This window comes from Perca flavescens, chromosome 18, assembly GCF_004354835.1.
Source record: "Perca flavescens isolate YP-PL-M2 chromosome 18, PFLA_1.0, whole genome shotgun sequence".
Taxonomy (NCBI): Eukaryota; Metazoa; Chordata; class Actinopteri; order Perciformes; family Percidae; genus Perca; species Perca flavescens.
Window position 1 is genome coordinate 10,403,835 of NC_041348.1, and position 18,400 is coordinate 10,422,234.

The 18,400-nt window shown below is 39.8% G+C and overlaps 1 long non-coding RNA gene across 1 annotated transcript in view; it reads left to right on the plus strand.

Annotated features, from left to right (window-relative positions):
- The first annotated feature begins 453 nt into the window (after window positions 1-453).
- The window catches only part of LOC114572821 (uncharacterized), a 75,843-nt gene continuing 57,896 nt past the window's right edge, over window positions 454-18,400 (plus strand). The window contains exon 1 of the long non-coding RNA XR_003694834.1: window positions 454-725. This is a non-coding gene — a long non-coding RNA (uncharacterized LOC114572821). The remainder of the gene's footprint in view (window positions 726-18,400) is intronic.

Consider the following 18,400-nt stretch of genomic DNA (forward strand, 5'->3'; position numbering starts at 1 on the left):
GAAGTACATCACATACCAATACACATCATGTGATCTTGGTAGTTATGTTAAATTAAATGTTAGAGAAGTGAACGTTGCTACATGGTCGGTAGGCTGTCACGAAGAGACCGCGCACCAGGCTACTGAACGAGACTGTAAGGACCATAACCGAGGGTACTGCACAAGTCTATATTTAAACGATTTAAAAATTCTCGGCAAGTTGAGTTATCAAATGATCCTAGAAGCCTTTATTTCTCGTGTAGCCTACAAATTCATAAGCTACATTATGGATGGATATCACATACAAATACATGTCATGTTATCTTGGTAGTTATATGAAGTTAAATGTTTGTTACGTGGTAAGTAAGCCAATAAATGCTATTGAAGGGCGGGTCTTACTACGTCATTTCATATTTCAGATATGATTGGCTATCCATCTGGCGCAGCGCCACCAGTCGGCAAGAAGAGCGAAGAGGGGAGATTATTTTATCGTCGCTAGCTAACTTTAAAACGAATTAATGAAGTGCATTTCATACTTGAGCACAGGTTTGAACCCTTTGGAGGAGAAACTGGAATTAAAACGCCTTGGTGCCCACCAGCCTTGGGATATCATCAGCACTCAAACTGCTGTTAAAAGTAACCGCGGTTTAACGTGGAGTGGTTAGCATAGCCTACAACATAAGTCAAGTTTGCCCAGAGGAAAACCCGCCGCATCGCCGTTCTCTTCCAGCGGGCCATCAGCCTCGGTGAGTGAAAACACATTTTATCATCCTGCCTTTGTGTTGCTGGTCCGTGTGATGTGCTGGGTCGATATTACGTTAGATGACGAGAGTGTAACGCTCGATTGTTGTCATATAATGGATCCGCATGCATCGCCGCATGACGTTCTCTTTTCTGGCTAAACTACTACGTAGGCGTTAAACTATATATAAACAACCATGGCTCCTGAAAGGACCGTCATCTGGCGGGGCCTGTAGCCCGGCCCACAGTCACCTATTAACGGCTGAACAACTGCCGCTGGTAGCCGGCGTCCCGGAGCTCAGTAGCGGAGTAGCGGTAAAATACCACCGACAACTGCCGCTCGGATTTTATCGTTCTATGGTACCATGTGTTCACGTTACTGCGCTTCTTACAGTTTTTTTCGATTGCTAAACGACAGTGGGGACAACTGGAGTCACATGTGCAAAACTCTAACTACAGTCTACACAGCAGCAGTTCATGTGGACCAAACTCTAGTTCGTTTTTCATTGCTTGAAAACAGTTTTCAAAACTCTACACACTTATCCCAGGACTTTAACCACAACGTGCACAACACTGTAGATTTACAGCACTTTGTTCAAATGCTAACACACTGCTGTCAAAACTGTTAACCACGCATTCAAAACAGAATAGATTTCAGTCTGGTGCCTATCAAACACTGCTGATTGCAATTTTAGCTGAAAGCCTAAGTAGGTGTCTTGTTTTAGACTAGTTGTCTAAAACATAGTGAACATATATGGTATTTATATAGAGAAAGCTCAGAAAGCCTTTTTTGTATACAAACACCAAATAAGAATGAAACAATTATACACTGTACCGTTTGAGAGAAACAGGTAAAAGAGCAAAGATACCAATATGTCCAGCTAAGATGTCTGAGGTTATGTACACAGCTATAAAAAAAGGGAAAAACACTATATCTTTACAATGGTAAAACTGCGTTCTTACTGTTATTCAGAAAGTAATGGAGGTAAAAGCAATAGAAACACCACATTTGTTAGTATTTAGAGATGATGCAGAAATCTAATGTGATGAAGAAAACTTGCCACATGATGCTGGAGAGAGGCAGAATTAGTCACACTATTCTTTGTTACTGTTACGTAGGTACCTTTTTAGTTTTTTTCCCCAGTAATTCCATAAATTACTAGAGATAAAATTCTATATTGAAGAAAACTGCTGATTTTCATTATTCTTGTTTACCTTACGTAAAATTGGTATATTATACAATCTATATCTTTTCCTTAAATAAACTATTGAGTAGTGTCAAGTCACTCAAATTGTTCAAACTGTAAAGATGAGAACGTTTGTAATTTGTGTATTGGTGTTTGATGCTAGTGTTTTTACTCTGTGTGTTCTGAGTGACAGTGTGTGTTATCTCAGTGAGGACTGTGCATAGTGTTTGGCTGCACTGAGCCTGTTTTGCAGGTGATGTGACCCGTTTAGCTCAGGTGACTGTTGGTAGTGCAGACTGTAGTTTGAGTTTTGCACATGTGACTCCAGTTGTGCCCACTGTCGTTTAGCAATCGGAAAAAACTGTAATATGGTCTATTGGTGAAGTCGCATTGGTCACTTTTAGGGAGCGTGGGGAGTGGGGGACCGTTTTGTCCCCAGGGGATCCAGATAATTCAGCAGAGGCAGGGGTAGAGCAGAAAGGGGGAAATCCCACGCATCACCCCGGAAAATCGCATCCTGTCTGTATGGATCTGTAACACAAAAAAATTGCTGTCTGCATGCTTCTTTTATGGCCTTTATGGTGTTGAGCTCATAACGTTACGGTTTGCTTTAGGTGCATTTTTTTCTGGTTGTGTCGCCTTTAAAATCATGCCGTCCTTAAAAAAACTTACTCTCGACACCTTCGAGGATAAAAATGTCCACGCACACAAAAACTACTAACTTATTAAATCATCATATATCAATATTTTTTTCTGCTTTTTTTCATAAATCACTTAAACAACTTCTAACCTAATCAAAACTACCAAACATTCAATCATTTTCAGGATTTTAACCCTTTAAATGCCAGTTTATGTATTTGAAGTATTTCATTTTTTATTACAAAAAACACAAAATAATAAAAAATAAACAAATACTTATGCAATCAAATCAGTTTTGTTGCTAATCTTTGACATATCCAAGCCTCTTATCACCACCAAAGCCCCATCTACATATTATTCATTATATGGGAAAAAAAAACATTTTTTGTGTTTTGTTTTTTTATATAAATAATGACATACTTCAAATACATACATACATACATACATACATACATACATGGCATTTAAAGGGTTAAAATCCTGAAAATTATTGAATGTTTGGTGGTTTTGATTAGGTTAGAAGTTGTTTAAGTGATTCATGAAAAAAAGCAGAAAAAAATATTGATATATGATGATTTAATAACAGTTTTTGTGTGCGTGGACATTTTTGCCTCGAAGGTGTCCAGAGGGTACAAAATGAATCATTTAAGTATAAAATACATGTAAGAGTAAAAAACACTGGATTTGAAAAAATTTACTGAAAAGAAGGATTCCTACAAAATGTCAGTAACACAGCAAAAATGATCACAAAATGAAAAAAAAAACTTGAGAAAAATGTACAAAAATGACTGAAGAGGGCATGAGGGTATATTTCATTCTTAATTTAGGTTTGTGACAGTGTTTGGAAATGCAAATAGGCTACACAAGGTACGCTTCTCTCTCTCTCTCTCTGTCTCTCTGTCTCTCTGTGTGTGTCTCTCTCTCTCCCCCCCCTCCCCTCTCCCCCTCTGTGTATGTGTACAACAACTGGTAGAAGAGAGCTGCTCTGTCATTAAGTGTTTTTGTGGAGCCATGCAGTTTATTGACATGTTAACAGAGTATTCTAGTTTTACTGGTATGTAGCCCATCTTTGGAAATGGTTGGTGCCCCACCAATTTTTTAAATATAAAAACGCCACTTTAAACTGTACTGTACCATACTATCTCCAGCTCTTACATTCCTCAGTGACTGACCATGTTGTCTGTTTGTCTCTAATTTATTGAGCTAACACTATAATATTTGTGATTGCTCTTTATCAAACAATGTCCGACTCAGCGTGAAGGTGTGTAGCTCTTTTTTTAATCAAAGGGCGACAGGATTTACATGGAAAGCCTGTCTCTCTCCGAAATCTAATTGTCAGGGATTTTAAAAGGAGTGAAACTAGTCCAGTGTGTCTTTTTTAAAATGGAGTTGTGAAGTGTTTATTTCCCACAGCAACACAAGCAGATGAATACGGTCTGTTAGCTCTGCAGATTTCACGTCACTCCCTGTGGAATCTGTAAACTGTACATCTCCACATTGTGTTCCTTTCAACTCCCGTAAGGAATGGCCCGCCAAACTGACTATTTCCCTCCAGTCCCTCTTGTTGTCGACTTCACTAAAAAAAGTTGCGGCTTTACTAAGGTTTAACTTTCCAAAAAAGTGCTAACAAAAGAAGACAATACATTTCTGACAATTCAAAGTTACAGAGCTCCGATGAAAATCAGCAATATGCGTTCCACTGGGGTGTTTTTTATCTTCTTACACACACTTATCTGTGTGCACCTTTTTAATTTGGCTCTAACAGAAGATCTTTAACTTCAGCTTTATTGATATTGTCCCCGAGGGACAATTTGTGGCGCAGCAAGGCAAACGTACAAGACATACAGACAGACGGCACAACAGAAGACAACAAAGGAAGGAGATCCACATAAAGTGAAGCCTGAAAAGTATCAGTGATAGCTAGCTGCATTCTGTTCTTATTAATGAAGCACTGGAGATTATTGGGCTGTGGTGGCTTTATTAAATAAATCATAGGAGACCTAGAAGTCAGGCCCCATTCCATTTTAAAGCCTCCCTTTTAATTCTGTATTCCCTAGAGATAGAGATCAGATAATTTCAGTTGAAATGAGTTTGACACATGTCGGTTAATATAATTGTCGTATGATAAACCAGTATAACATGTCAATATGTTAACACTGTGATTATTAATACGACTCAGTGTACAACCATCGAGTATTCCTGTTTGTGCATATATGGCCTTGATTATAAGTCATTTATATTGAGTCTAGGCATTCACGAGCATGCGTGTGGGTGCAAATACATGGAATTTGCTTAATATGCATTCAGACAGACCATAAATCTGTACGTGTGGCTTTAATAGTGTCACGTTAGTACTGTAGCCAGAGGAAATGTCAAGAATTGACTGGAAATGAATTCAATGGAAAATGTCATTGTGTATATTTTATTTCATATATTACATTTTATATACAGTACATAGTTGGAAATCAAGGAGGAATTTATGAAGAATTGTTTGACAGGCTGCTGCATCACGATCCTTATGCAAGATTCCTAATATGTTTTGAAGCATGCAATGAATTTGTAATTCAACCAATAAAGTCACAGGATTACAATTAGACTCATTTATCTTTGGTGCAGAAGACTTTCATAATGCCCCTCCAGCACTGTGAATTAGAGATGTTCTGATACTGCCTAAAACGCTGGTATCGGTATCGGGAAGTACTGGAGTTTATGCACCGATCCGATACCACATAATAAAGCCCTAAAGAAAATCTACATTAAAGTAGTTTATGTTCTTTTACCGTTATAACTGACTGTCAAACTGGAGAATAAAAGAAAGTTCTGGGGCATTCATTGTTTGTGTTTGTTCATGTTTCACAAAGAGTTTAACCTGAGCAAGACCGACAACAAAGATAGAAATCATATCACATCCATACAGGGATAGTAGTATACAGCTGTTCAAACATAATGAAATATATGACACTCTGGTATCGGATCGGTACTCGGTATCGGCCGATACGCAAGTTCAGTTATCGGAATCAGTATCGGGAAGCAAAAAAGTGGTATCGGGCCATCTCTACTGTGAATCACATCTTGACAGCACCATATGACGTTTGGTCAGCGAAATAATATGGCGGAATGAAACGGCATAGTTAAAGCTACATTGTGTAAGAATTACTCCCATCTAGCGTTGAGATCATATATTGCAATCAACTCTCTCTCGCCACGCAGTATTGCAACTACGGTAGCCTTCACGCTTCAAAAAGCTAAGGTGTACAAAAGGCCGTCTATCAGCTGTCATTGTTGGAGTTCATACATTCTCTTAATACATCCATGAATTCATGTCAGAGAGCGGCACGCACGCCACCCGATGGAAAGGAGGGAGAAAGAAAAGGAGACCGCAGCGGTCCAGAGGATAATTAACTAGTTGGAATTTGGTTTGTGCCTCCAAAGCAGCTCCAATGTCCAAGGTCTCTTGCTCTTTTCAATATCCGTTTTCTTTTTCTGGGCGAAGAAGAAGACTCCTGTTCCGGAAATTTGGATTTTGAATACGTGCGGTCCTCCATGTTTCCTTCTTCAAATTTCCGGGGCCGGGAAGCAACGATACCCATTAGCAGCAGCTGTGAATCGAAAACGCGAAGGGCGGAGCAGTATGTCCTGTATGTCCCTTACTGGCTAACGTATTTCAAGATGGTGCATCATTATGGAGCGTCTACCAAAGGGAGTAGGCTTCGCTTCAGAACTCGAACCTCCTATGGCGCCATTTTGTTGCTACAAAGCCATCCCCTCCCGTTAGCATTCCACTGACTAGCATTCATTTTGACGTCACTTGACAGCGAATAACTTTACATCTGAAGTAGGGCTGTAGCGATACACTAATCTCACGATACGATACACGATATTCAGCTAACGATACGATATATATCACGATATTCAGCCTTCGATACGATTCGATATATTTCGATACACTTACATAATTTTCTGAAAGATTTAAAGGGAACCGAGTGATTTTGGTGACATCTTGTGAGTGTTCCATTTACTTGGTTTTAATTAATTGAACTGAAAACATCAATTACACAATATATGTCTCTGACTGGACAGAGAGTCTACAGCAGGGATCATCAACTACATTTTTTTTCAGAATTTTTCTAAGCACTCTGGCGGCCGGACTTTCAAAGAAAGAAAATAAAATGAATTTATACCTAATACGCCTATTCTTGTTCGAAATTTTCACTTTCTTACTGAATTAATGCTACTATTTTTTAACATGTATTAGTGTGAGCAAACTCCTAAAAAACATGGAAACTCCATAATGATAACTGGCTCTTTAACTAGAAAATGATCTCAGACTAGGAGGCAGTTCACTGAGGAGTGATGGTTAAAGTCTGTGATTATGGAAACATTATTGTAGTATGCAGCATCCTGATTGGTGGAAAATGCTTGCAGAAAGAGAGGCTGTTGTCAGGTAAACATGTCACTGTCAAAGACGCTGAAGCGAAAAGTTGACGTGGAAAAGCCAGAAGCACAGCTTTAATGATGAATGGACTGATAAACTCGTCATGTATGCCTCATTTGCAATGAAACGATGTTGTTGCAAAATAATACAACCAGCATCATCATCATCACTCGAACATAACGATCGCGTCATTCACGTGCATATTAAGTAGCTCCAGATTGTCCGCTCTAGCGGAGTTTGGTTTGTTCAGTCAGCAGTGAGGTTTACAAGAATTTGTCAAAATTTCCAGATTCCCGGCAACCTAAGATAAACTGTTAGACTACAAACCGACAGCTTTTGTTTTAGCTTGTTTGTAAAAATTCGCTATTTGCAGAGTACAGCGCTGAAGACTGAGCAGATTGGAATATTGCTTTCTACATGTTTATGCCGGTCTACACAGGTGAGTGCATTGATAAGTATTGGCTTTCTACTCACGAAGGTTTAATTGTAGCCTGTTTACAGAAAAGAGACCAGCGTGAGTTAATTTGCCCCAGCGGCCGTTGGTAACTCTGTATCGTTCCCAGTCAGGTGCTGCGTGTTTTAACCATTGACATATATACAATGGACCAATAGTCCATTACCTTGTACCTCACGTTATGGCTCCATGGCAGACGTTTTTGTAAAAATAGGCTAATGATTGTGTCACATAGTAGAGGAATTACCGTATTGTACAGGATAAGCTTGCAGGCAGTTTTGACTTAAATGAGCTGTTTAGGATTAATTACTAATGTTACCTAGCATTTTAGTTAGCAATAATTAGGCTGTGCCTACGTTATTTCCTTACATATACCTATACTCTCCGTCTCTGTAAGATTGGGAATGATTGAGATTTCTCTTGGCACAGCTACCAGAAGACTTCCAACTTTCAGACAGGTTGCTCGCGTCACATTTACGCTGTCTCTCTCAGTTGGAGGCTGTGAGGCAGTAAAGCTGGCCATCACCGGAAAAGTGCTTCTAATAGCCTTCACTGGTCTCCGTCCAGAGCAACGGGGTCTGTTGGTCCATTATATACTGTCTATGCGTCTACCCCAGTTCATGCAAGCGCAAATGTAAAATTCCAAGCTAATAGGAATACTTGAAATTGATGGTGGTGGTCAATATTCATGAAAAAGGACAAGTTTGTGAAGGGCAATACAGATTTTGATAATGAACAACTACAAACGTTACACACTCGGGCTTTAAGAAATGTACTGTAAAGGCTACTTTAGTCATCAGTTAAACTACACTATTGCAAAACTACATGGTGGTTGATGATGGTTTAAGGCTGCGTTTGCACAAAAGTGCTGCAGTTGTCTTTAAGCTGGTGAAAAGACGGCCAACTTAGATAGCAAACAGTAAGTGTGTTTTGGAGAATTGGCGCCACCCAACTCTTTTAAAAACTCAATAAAACTTTTTAGATTAAATTTAACTAGAAGCCAAAGGAAAGAAACAACCCCTCACTTAATTCTGAGACACACAAGATGTCTATTTATATGAGTAGTATTCCTAATACCATACAATTTTTTTTTTTTTTAAGTTTTTCCTAACTTTCCATATATCTGTACACAGCAATTAATGTGCTGAAGTATACCAAGAACAAAATGTGTGACAAGTGCATGATGGGATATATTAATTAATACAGTAGAGGATGCTGAAGCACTGGTTGTTGTCCGAGATCTGTTTCCATGGAAATGCATTGGGAATATTCAAATTGGGGGTTATGCATGAGCTGTGCGTAAAGACATTTTGTAACCACAGTAGCAGACCTGCTCTACCCTAATAACTTAGTCTTCTTTGCGTGGGTATAATATCTGGACGTGCGTTCTCTTGTTGTCGTTTTTTTCTAAGTTGAAGTGATGAACTAGTCTCACTACTGGCGACATTGACTCCCCCATTACCGTGGAGTCTGCCAAGGTTACAGCCATTTGTCATCAGCCTCTACATCTGGAAGTGGGCACTTCACCTTATTTTGCCCTGGTGTATAAGCAGCACCATTAGGCCAGTGCTCTAATGATTTGCATACCAGAACACACATGTACCAGATTTTATAAAGCGGGATGCTAATTTAAGCTCCTTTGTGGGGCTCACCCGAGGGTGCCAGGCACGATAGACTTGGTGACTCTTCAGACTCTTTTAGCGACTTTCTGCTCAGAGAAAACTCAGTCTCTCCCTCAATCTCCGCCCCCACCGTGCGCATGCAGGCAGGGGTGAGTTACTATGGTTATGGGCATCGGTGGCGCCAGTTCCTAATTGGGCTCAACCCCAAACGGTGGTCACCCGAGTGACACAAGCTGAGTGACACAAGTTACAGTAGAGGAAATGGCAGTGTACATATTTTTGATATGTCACAGTTCATTATTAATCAGGAAATTAAATACAGGTACATATTTCAATGTTTCAATAACCAAGACATGTACTTTGAATGTAAATAAAGGCCCCAGTGTTCGTAAAAAAAACCATCCAAATGGAGCTTGTTTATCAAATAAAATACCCCCCCCTTTCCCCCAACCCCTACAGAGGTGCTTGTATCGCTCTGCTGCACAGAAATCTTGTGTTCCATTTCCTAGGCTGCAGCCCAGGCGAGCTGCATTTCCACTGACCTGCTAAATATATTAGCCGAGCTGTCATTCACTGCACCTACAGCATGTTGTTTCCAGATCGAAACAAAATAGAAAATTCAGCCTATACCGACTTCCCGGGCTGCTACCCATAAAAAGGAAAACAGCCCATGACTTTGCTCGACACGCACGCCAGTGCCGCCTATTGTTTTCACATTGGGCCCGCTAACGAAAAATCAAATGCCCGCCCACGGATTTACGGGTCTGCACTGTTGAATCATCCTCAAGCAAGACAGTGGTTGAACAACTCCCGCAGCTCCAGGTTACTGGTTCTGTAGCCGATCCTGACCTTTGACCTCCCTGTTGAGGGTGGCGAGAAAAAGAGAAATGGCTCACAGAGCCGCTAGCAGGGCTTGGCCTTAGCCTTGGCCTCTTACCAAAGCAAGTACCTATGGAAGTCCTGCCTCTTATAAACAAGCAAAGCTTTCCCCTTCGCCATGCTGACAGTCTCAATAACTTTCAGAAATCCACATTCAACAGTGTGGACTATTAGATACCATTCTTTCATTCATATTGTACATTAAACACAGTGTTTGTCATAGTTCTAATTCATGAAGTATGAACATATGAGCAATTCCACTGTTCCATTTTAGCTAGATATCGAGCTAGTATTCAGCACCACTGGTACATGGATGTGTTTTTCTCTTTCTTTTTTAAACTGGAGAACAGCAAACCAAATGACAAATCTTAATCCAGTTCAACTAAATCACAAGATTCAATTGAGTACAGTACATTCGCAGCGCTCTCTCTTTCCCTCTGGTAGGGAGACATCTACCCACTGAGCATGGGGTAACCATAGTTACAAGAAACTAGGTTACAAAGTACTGTATATAAACAACAGTAAAGTGCACAAGAGCGTGTAGTGCACTGTCTCAGACAGTCAATATTCTATCAACAAGATTTTCCAGAGAAATATCCTGATGCCAATTCGTGAGGTGTTCTATGTCTACTGATACAGACGTCTCAGTGCCAAACACAGTGTATAAATAGACCGTTTTAGATTCGATGTGGTTATGATACTGTGTCCACCGCTTGTATTACTCCTGCCCTGGATTCTTAGACACAGTGACATTAAATGTGCTGCAAAAGCATAAACCTATACAATAACCCGGTGGTCATTTTGAGTATATAGGATGACTGGAATCACTGATGTAAAATGTACTTTCAATGAATGAGTGTGAAGCGATAAAGCTGGTTTGCTAAAAAAAAACTAGAGGAAGGAACACAAAAGAAGAACTGTCACACAATCGTACACAGTATAATGTGCAATGAAATTAGTTCTCTCTGCCTTCAACCAATCTTAACTAATATAATACATAGTCCGGGGACCAACTCCAGTTGTAATGCCAGTACCTAAGTCAAGGGCAATAGCAGGAGTTGCATACCATGCATGTCTTTATTACAGTGCCCCGCTGCTTTAGAAAACTATGCAGTCCTAAAACAAACCCGACTATATATTTGTTTTTGTTGTTGTTGTTGATTTACATATTCAGTAGGGGTGTAAGAAAAAATGGATTTTCAAAAAGGCAATATTGATTGATTTTTTTTTTTTTTTTTTTACGTTCAAAAATATTCATGTAAGACGGTGGTCCATGTTGATGTTGTGTTCAAACCCCCTACCGCTAGATGGCTATGCTGAGACACACCACTAGTGTCCTCGCCTAACAGTGCCTAGCAGTGCCTGACCTTTTGCTAGAAGCTAACAATGTAGCTGTGGCTGAACTTTGGCCTACTTTAGCATATCAACATTAGCTCACTAAGAACCTGTGAACCACAATCCCAAACTGGCAGTTTGATTTTCTGTGTCCTGAATTGTTTACCTAAAGTAAACTTCTTTAACTTTTATGAACATCATGTCTTTTTTTAAATATTAGTTTTTATAAAATGATGATAATTAATATAATAAAAATCTGAACTTAGAAAAAAGGTAATACATTGCAATATATCGCAGAATATTGCAATATGTTTAAAATCACAATAATATCGTATTTTGACATAAGTATCGGGATGATATCGTATCGTGAGGCCTCTGGTGATTCTCACCCCTACTATTGTCGCTCCCAACGAAATATGCCGGCTTGTTTTCTCACAATCTGAATACACAATAGTGGTACTTAAAAAAAAAAAACCTACACCTGTATAGTTCGGGGTTGAGCGTTTCAATCGCAACCGCCGCAGCTGCCTCACCCACCATTTCCGCAAGACGGAAATACATTGGTGGTCGCGTAGCTTCCGCTACGTAGCAAAGATGGCGACCGCTGAGGGTGAGTAGTGTACAGCGTTCCTTACTCAACGTTTTGACCGCTTTGAGTGCAGCATTCCGGGTACTCCTTGTGGACTGCATGTGTCAGTACTGTACTTAAAATAGCCAGTGTACAGTGACACCACAATTGATTTTGGTGTTGTCATCGCATTCGTTCACAACAAGAAAAAATATAAAATAATGCCAGATTGATCCTTTAAGCCTCAGATCTTATAATGATGGTATAAATATAAATAATGCTTTCTTCTAATGAATAAGACATAAAGCAGTTATTATTTGTTCACCCAAGTTTGTATAACAGACAACTATTGATCGGTTAACAGACTGAAGCTGGAAGTGTAGGAGGTGCATCCGCAGACACACAGAGCTGGTATTAGTTTTCAGCCAAATAACTGCTTTAGGAGCTGTGTGTGTGTGTGTGTGTGTGTGTGTGTGTGTGTGTGTGTGTCTCTCTGGGGGAAAGCACACAGCTCTGTTTTGGTCTTTACATATTTATGTGCGTTTGTGCATCCACGAGAGGGTTTCTTTGAGGGAGTTTGGGTGTTAATAAGTGCGTGGAAGGCCTTCATCTCCAGTGCCTTTGATGCTCACAGCTTTTTCCTGTCTTTTGTGAAACACAGGGGGGAGTAGCGCAGTGGCACTCTACTGTCCAAAGCCAGTAGACTCACCGAGAGCCTCTTAAGTTCATTCTAATTGGCCAGGGAGGGATAATGAGCTTGTTGCATTCGAGAAGGAGTGATCGGCTGCAGAAACATAGGAGCTGTAAAATAACGGAGCTGAATTGGAAAGACCTGTCCATCAATTTGGCCTAGAGCCCGACCGATAAAGGATTTTTAAGGCCGATATCAATACAAATATTTGCTATGTTAATATTAGTAATATATTCCGATATATCAGCCGATATTTGCAGTCCCTGGTTAGGCTTTTAGAAATGACACCATGGTAAAACATAATAAAATAAACATAGAAACTAACAACTGAAGCAGACAACCAGGCAGTCACAGATGCATAAAAACAGTAAAGCAAACGTGGACCAGCATAAAGACGACCGATACAGCAGACCGAGGCAGCAACCTAATACAGGAGTCCAGCGCTGGAGCTATCAACTGGTTCAATTTGACACACAAGTATAAATCAAAACCTACCGTACGTGTCAACAGTGGGGCCCCCATTCACCCCTTGCATCAACTTGTAATCATTTTAGTCATGTGTTGGATCCAGCAGGGGCTAATGTTTTATGGTTTCACTGGTCTTCTGTCCTGCAGCACTTTAATCACATGGAAGTCTGTTGATAAATGCCATCAGAGAAAACTCCTTGGGTCCTTTGCTTCTAAACTTTGGGCGTAGATAAGACTGCTCATCTCTCAAACACTTTATCAGATTTTAATCACCCTGCACTGTTTATGCCTCTCAATATCCTCTCCCAAAATGGGTTTTGAAATTGCTCCTGCTGCCAGGGTGAATCATTTTTGCCTTCAGGGATTTTGACAATAGATGCTCCTCAGCGTGGATCCTAACACCTCCTGAGATATGCGATCAACATGTGGCAGTGACAAGCTCACCTTTTAACATGTGGGGAACTTCCACAACTCATTATATGCTGATGAGCATACAGTATAATGAAGCAATTACATTGTGCAAATTATTCAGTCAGTGATTGCGGCAGTGGGGGGAGGCCTGCACGGAACTTACAAATTATCGTTTACATGAATACATTTAGGCTATTCACAGCAACTTAATAGTTTGCATGCTTCAGCGACCTAGTTGGTGGTTTTGTATGTTTTGGCACAAAATGATGTTACATTTTTTTAAATTAATTTTACATCAATTATTTATTTCTTACAGTTGCATCATCGTGATGTGATCATGCAGTTCCTATTCTAGATTGGTTGTTGGACAAACAATTTTTTAGTGAACATTTTTACTGCAAACTGAGGCCAAATTCACATTTTTAATGGTCCACTTTTGTTGCTTTAGTATTCTGCATCTGCCTTTCAACATCTGACTGTCAAGTATGAGATGCCCAAATGTCCTTAAATGCACATACAACTTTGCTGAAGTTGAAGTAAAGTGAAGATATTTCTATCTAATTTGCTTCGGCATGACCGGTGCTAAAGCTTCACCTTGACAAACACTATTCTGCTGCTTCCCTTTTCTTTTCACAAAACCTTCTATATATGCTGCAGTATCTTGCACAAATCAAGGCAAATGCTTGCAGACACAAGAGCAGAGTTTTTCTCTATTTGAGAGACTGCACTTCTTTTCAGGAGGTAGTTTTTTTTTTTTTTATTATACGATTTTTGTACTTTCAGTTCTTTGTATTAAAATAAATTCTGAGACCCTTTTTAAACATACTAGTACTAATCATAATACTACAATTAGTTGTGATTTGTTGCCTAAATCAGAAGTGTGTCACAGAAAGCGCCAGAAAATATCTTTTACAAATGAACATTTTTCCAGCCTAATATATAATCAATTACATTTCAACAGGATTGTAATACGTTTTTGTTTTTGTTTTTTTTAACATGCATACAAGTGATCAAACCATCAAAGTTCAAGTTCAAAGGTTGTTTTTTTCTTATCGTTTCTGTGTCCCTGTGAGTCAGACATAAAACATTGTAAAAGACCCCACCATGGTGTTTGTTGCCCTCTGTGGCGATGTCATGGTGAGGCAGACTGGTTGCCATGGCTATTTCCAGTGGCTGCCCCTTTTGATGTGTCGTGGCAGCTGTTCCCGCCCATGTCGTACGACCCTGCCCACAGTCAGATCTGACACGGGTCCTCCAACCTTCCATCATAGCCGCGGCACCATACTGGCAATCAAGTCATCAATATAGGACCGGTGCAAGCATTCCGATCACGTCTATGCAAATTATGTTCGGTTGAGCAAATTGGAAGATACCACCTGGGAGACCGTCTTCATGGAAAGTAGTCTCTGAAAGGGAAAACGCACAAGAGCTTTGTGAAATTAATCACGCGTCTGTCGACAAAAACAAGTCTTGTCGTTATCGTACGTGACATTGTCATTGTCTAGTTTTTGTTGGAGGAAAATCATAAATGGAGTTTGGTGGTGAGTGCAGTACGTTTCCCTTTTTGACAGGTGGACTGTGGGTGGGACTGGCTGTCAAAGTGCACCATGGGGTATGGGAGGCAAAAAGCGAGCCGTTATAACATGACGTGCAGTGTAGATGAATGACTGGATGGTAACCATAAGAGGACTCGGGTGTCAAAGGACAAAAGAAGCATCACTTTTGGATCAGTTATGACTTAGGCCTATGCAGAAAAAAAAATCTAACATTTAGCACACCATTTCAATGATAAATACCATCACCATGGTTTCAGGGTAAAGTTTGCGCACAGTAGGAGGTGTTGAAAGGTTGCTTTTTTTAGAGTAAGAGTGGAACTGATGCTGTTTGTTTTCCAATGGTTTTGAGGTTGCGACACAATAGACACTTCATTAGAGCAGCTGAAAGAGTGTGTGTGTCTGTGTGAGGCACATTTTGTGCCTCCATGTGTCTTAATATGCATGTGTGCATAACATGTATTAGTGCACTTTTGATTTTGGAGGCCCATTTTGCATGTATCGTCGTATGTGTGTCTGTTTTTGTGTTTCAAAGATTAGCGAGTTGTCAGTATTACTTAAGAGACCACAATGCAACCATAGACATGATGAGAAACAACAGGGGACCAAAACCAAACCCAATGCTCAGAGGGATTGGCTTACCACCAACCATATTAGACACTTTCCTCTGTATTGGTGCCATTCATGTGGTTCAGAGACGATTGCAGTATTTGCATGTGTTCATCAGTTTAATGCGTGCAGAAGGAATGAATATACCAGATGCTGCACAAAAAGATTATTGCCTATTATTATTATTATTATTATTATTATTATTATTATTATTATTAAGAATAGTTTCTTCATCACTTTAGATTATTTTACAGTATTTTATTGGATCTGTAAAGCGTTTGTGTCAGTTCTTTCAGAGACAGAGCGTGTAAGCATGCTAATGTTAGCATTTAGCTCAAAGCACCTAAGAACAGTCAGTTTTACACATAATAAAGTGGACAACTTAAGCTTGACGGACATGTTTTGTATCTAGCATCTCACGGTCATCTCAGTAAGCTAGCAAGAGTACACATCAGACAACTTCCGTGTAGGCTATTTCAAAATAAAAGCACTTCCTGTGACGGTTCGCAGTAAAACTAAATTAGTACTGTTAAATAAGGTTGTGTAGCCTATCGGCTGTGAATCATGTACTGTAAATAATGTAAATAGTGAGTTTTAATCACACTATAATTTACCATTTCCTTTAGACTGTTTTAAACTAAACACCATGAATTTCTTATTTAAAAGCTTTAAATAAACATTTCACAACACCTTCATCATGCACTGGTTAGCGAAAATTTGCCAAACAAAATTGTCACTCATCTGGCAATAGCGATGTGCTTTCCTACGATGTGAAAAGAGCGTGTGAATTCAACATTAAGTTGTTACATTTAACTATTTTAGAGGCTGTGGACGTTGTTTACTGTGTTAATGGACTGAGGATGGGAGTAGGATTCAATATTCGGTTTCGGATTCGGCAGAATCTTAACCAGTGGATTCGGTATTCGGCCGAACCCCAAAAATCCTGATTTGTCGCATCCCTACTTAATGTACATGTGGAAATGTGTGCTATAAAATCACAGCCATGACGACCACTTTGAAGAGAAACCAAGCTATTCCTATTTGTAAATTATAATCCAATTATCAAAGTACAGCAATAACAATGTTTACCAGGCTTCCATTGTAAGCTTTTTCTACAGTTATGTATCAGTGAGTGCAAGTAAGGCCTCTGCAGCAATCTGGTCTAGGTCAACGTAGAACAAGCCTCGCAGCAACCTCCCACAGATTGGATGAGGAGAAGTCCCCAAAGATCCTCTTTGATGTCATTCACAAATAAGCTTATTGTTAGCAGCCACTGCTGAACAATAGGGATGTGGGAAAAAAATCGATACAGCATAGCACCGCGATATTTTCCGTGGCAATACAGTATCGATACACAGACACCAAATATCGATCTATTATTATATATGTGTTGGTCAGTTTGTCTGCTTGATAATCCCATTTTGCAGCAATAACATTGAAGTGAGATGAACAAACAGAGAAAGGTATCTTTTTTAGATAAAACAGATGTTGACAAAGTTTCCTTTTGGGGACATCATTTGAAATTGGGATGTTTAAAATCGCAATAATATCGTATCATGACATAAGTATTGTGATGATATTGTATCGTGAGGCCTCTTCCCACCCCTACTGAACAAGTGTTGTTTCGCTGGAACTTCTGAACATGTTGTGTGAATGTTAAGTGGGTTTTAATCACTGTCTTTTAATTAGGGCTGGGCGATATAGACCAAAAGTCATATCCCGATATATTTTGGCTGAATATCGATATACGATATATATCCCGATATTTTTTTCCGCAAAGTGAGAGCAAATGTTCAGTCAAAGCCAAAATCAAATATGACATGTCACAAGTAGTTTCATAGAGACAGTTGCAAAATCAAATAAATAATAAACCGGTTTCTTCACCTGGTTCATGATTAAATGCTCAGCTGTTCAAATAACAATAAAATGTAAACCTAAATACTGTATAACAGGAGTACCTTTTTTGAAATCAAAGCTCCATATTTGTGATTCGTTCCAAAGGTCAATTAAGCTTTTGATATTAATATAATCTACTTTGTTCAAAATGTAATGCCTCATGCCTGTAAGCCTAGGTTTATAGTCCCATTCTTCCACTTGATACTGCTTCCACTTAAGTAAACTAAAAGATGAACTATCGACTACAAAACAAAGAAACCAATTAATGTGTTAATACAAAGAATATTTATTATGATCGGTTCACAGATCTGAGTTCAAACGGAAACTTCACCCTTCTGAACTAAGAGTTTCTGCTTCAAGGTGAAGTTTAAAACAGACTGAAATGTCCAGGCTCATTCCTCCACTATTTATTTCTGTATGTATTTATGCGTTACATGTAATTTTAACGGGCACTGAGCTCCAGATCCTGCAGCCGCAGACGGTCTCTGCTGCCCCGCTGTAGCTTCTCTCCGTCCGCCTGCCGCGGCAAACTTAGTGGAACTTTCCGCCCGATATCGACATACAGGTCGTCCTGGACTACGTGTAAGATCCTACCGATCACCACTCTGTCTTTGGCTGGTCCGATTTGGATCAGCGGGGACCCGGCGCAGCAGCGAGGCAAAGCTGTGTTTTTCCGGGGAAGAGACGCTGCGGCCGGCCACGGAGCTCTCCGCCTCCGCTGCCGCCCGGAGCTCAGATTGCTGGTCAAGGCGGCATACATAATCATAAAACACATTGTCACCTGTTAAATGTTATTCATTGCTGTTTGTTCTTTTCATTTCCTCTATCAAACATAATTAAGCAGTACAAAAGTCCGGCATCTTTAGCGTTGATCTGAATGCTTCGCACCCCTGTTCCAAGATGGCGGCGGTTTTGATGTATGTTTAGAACCTC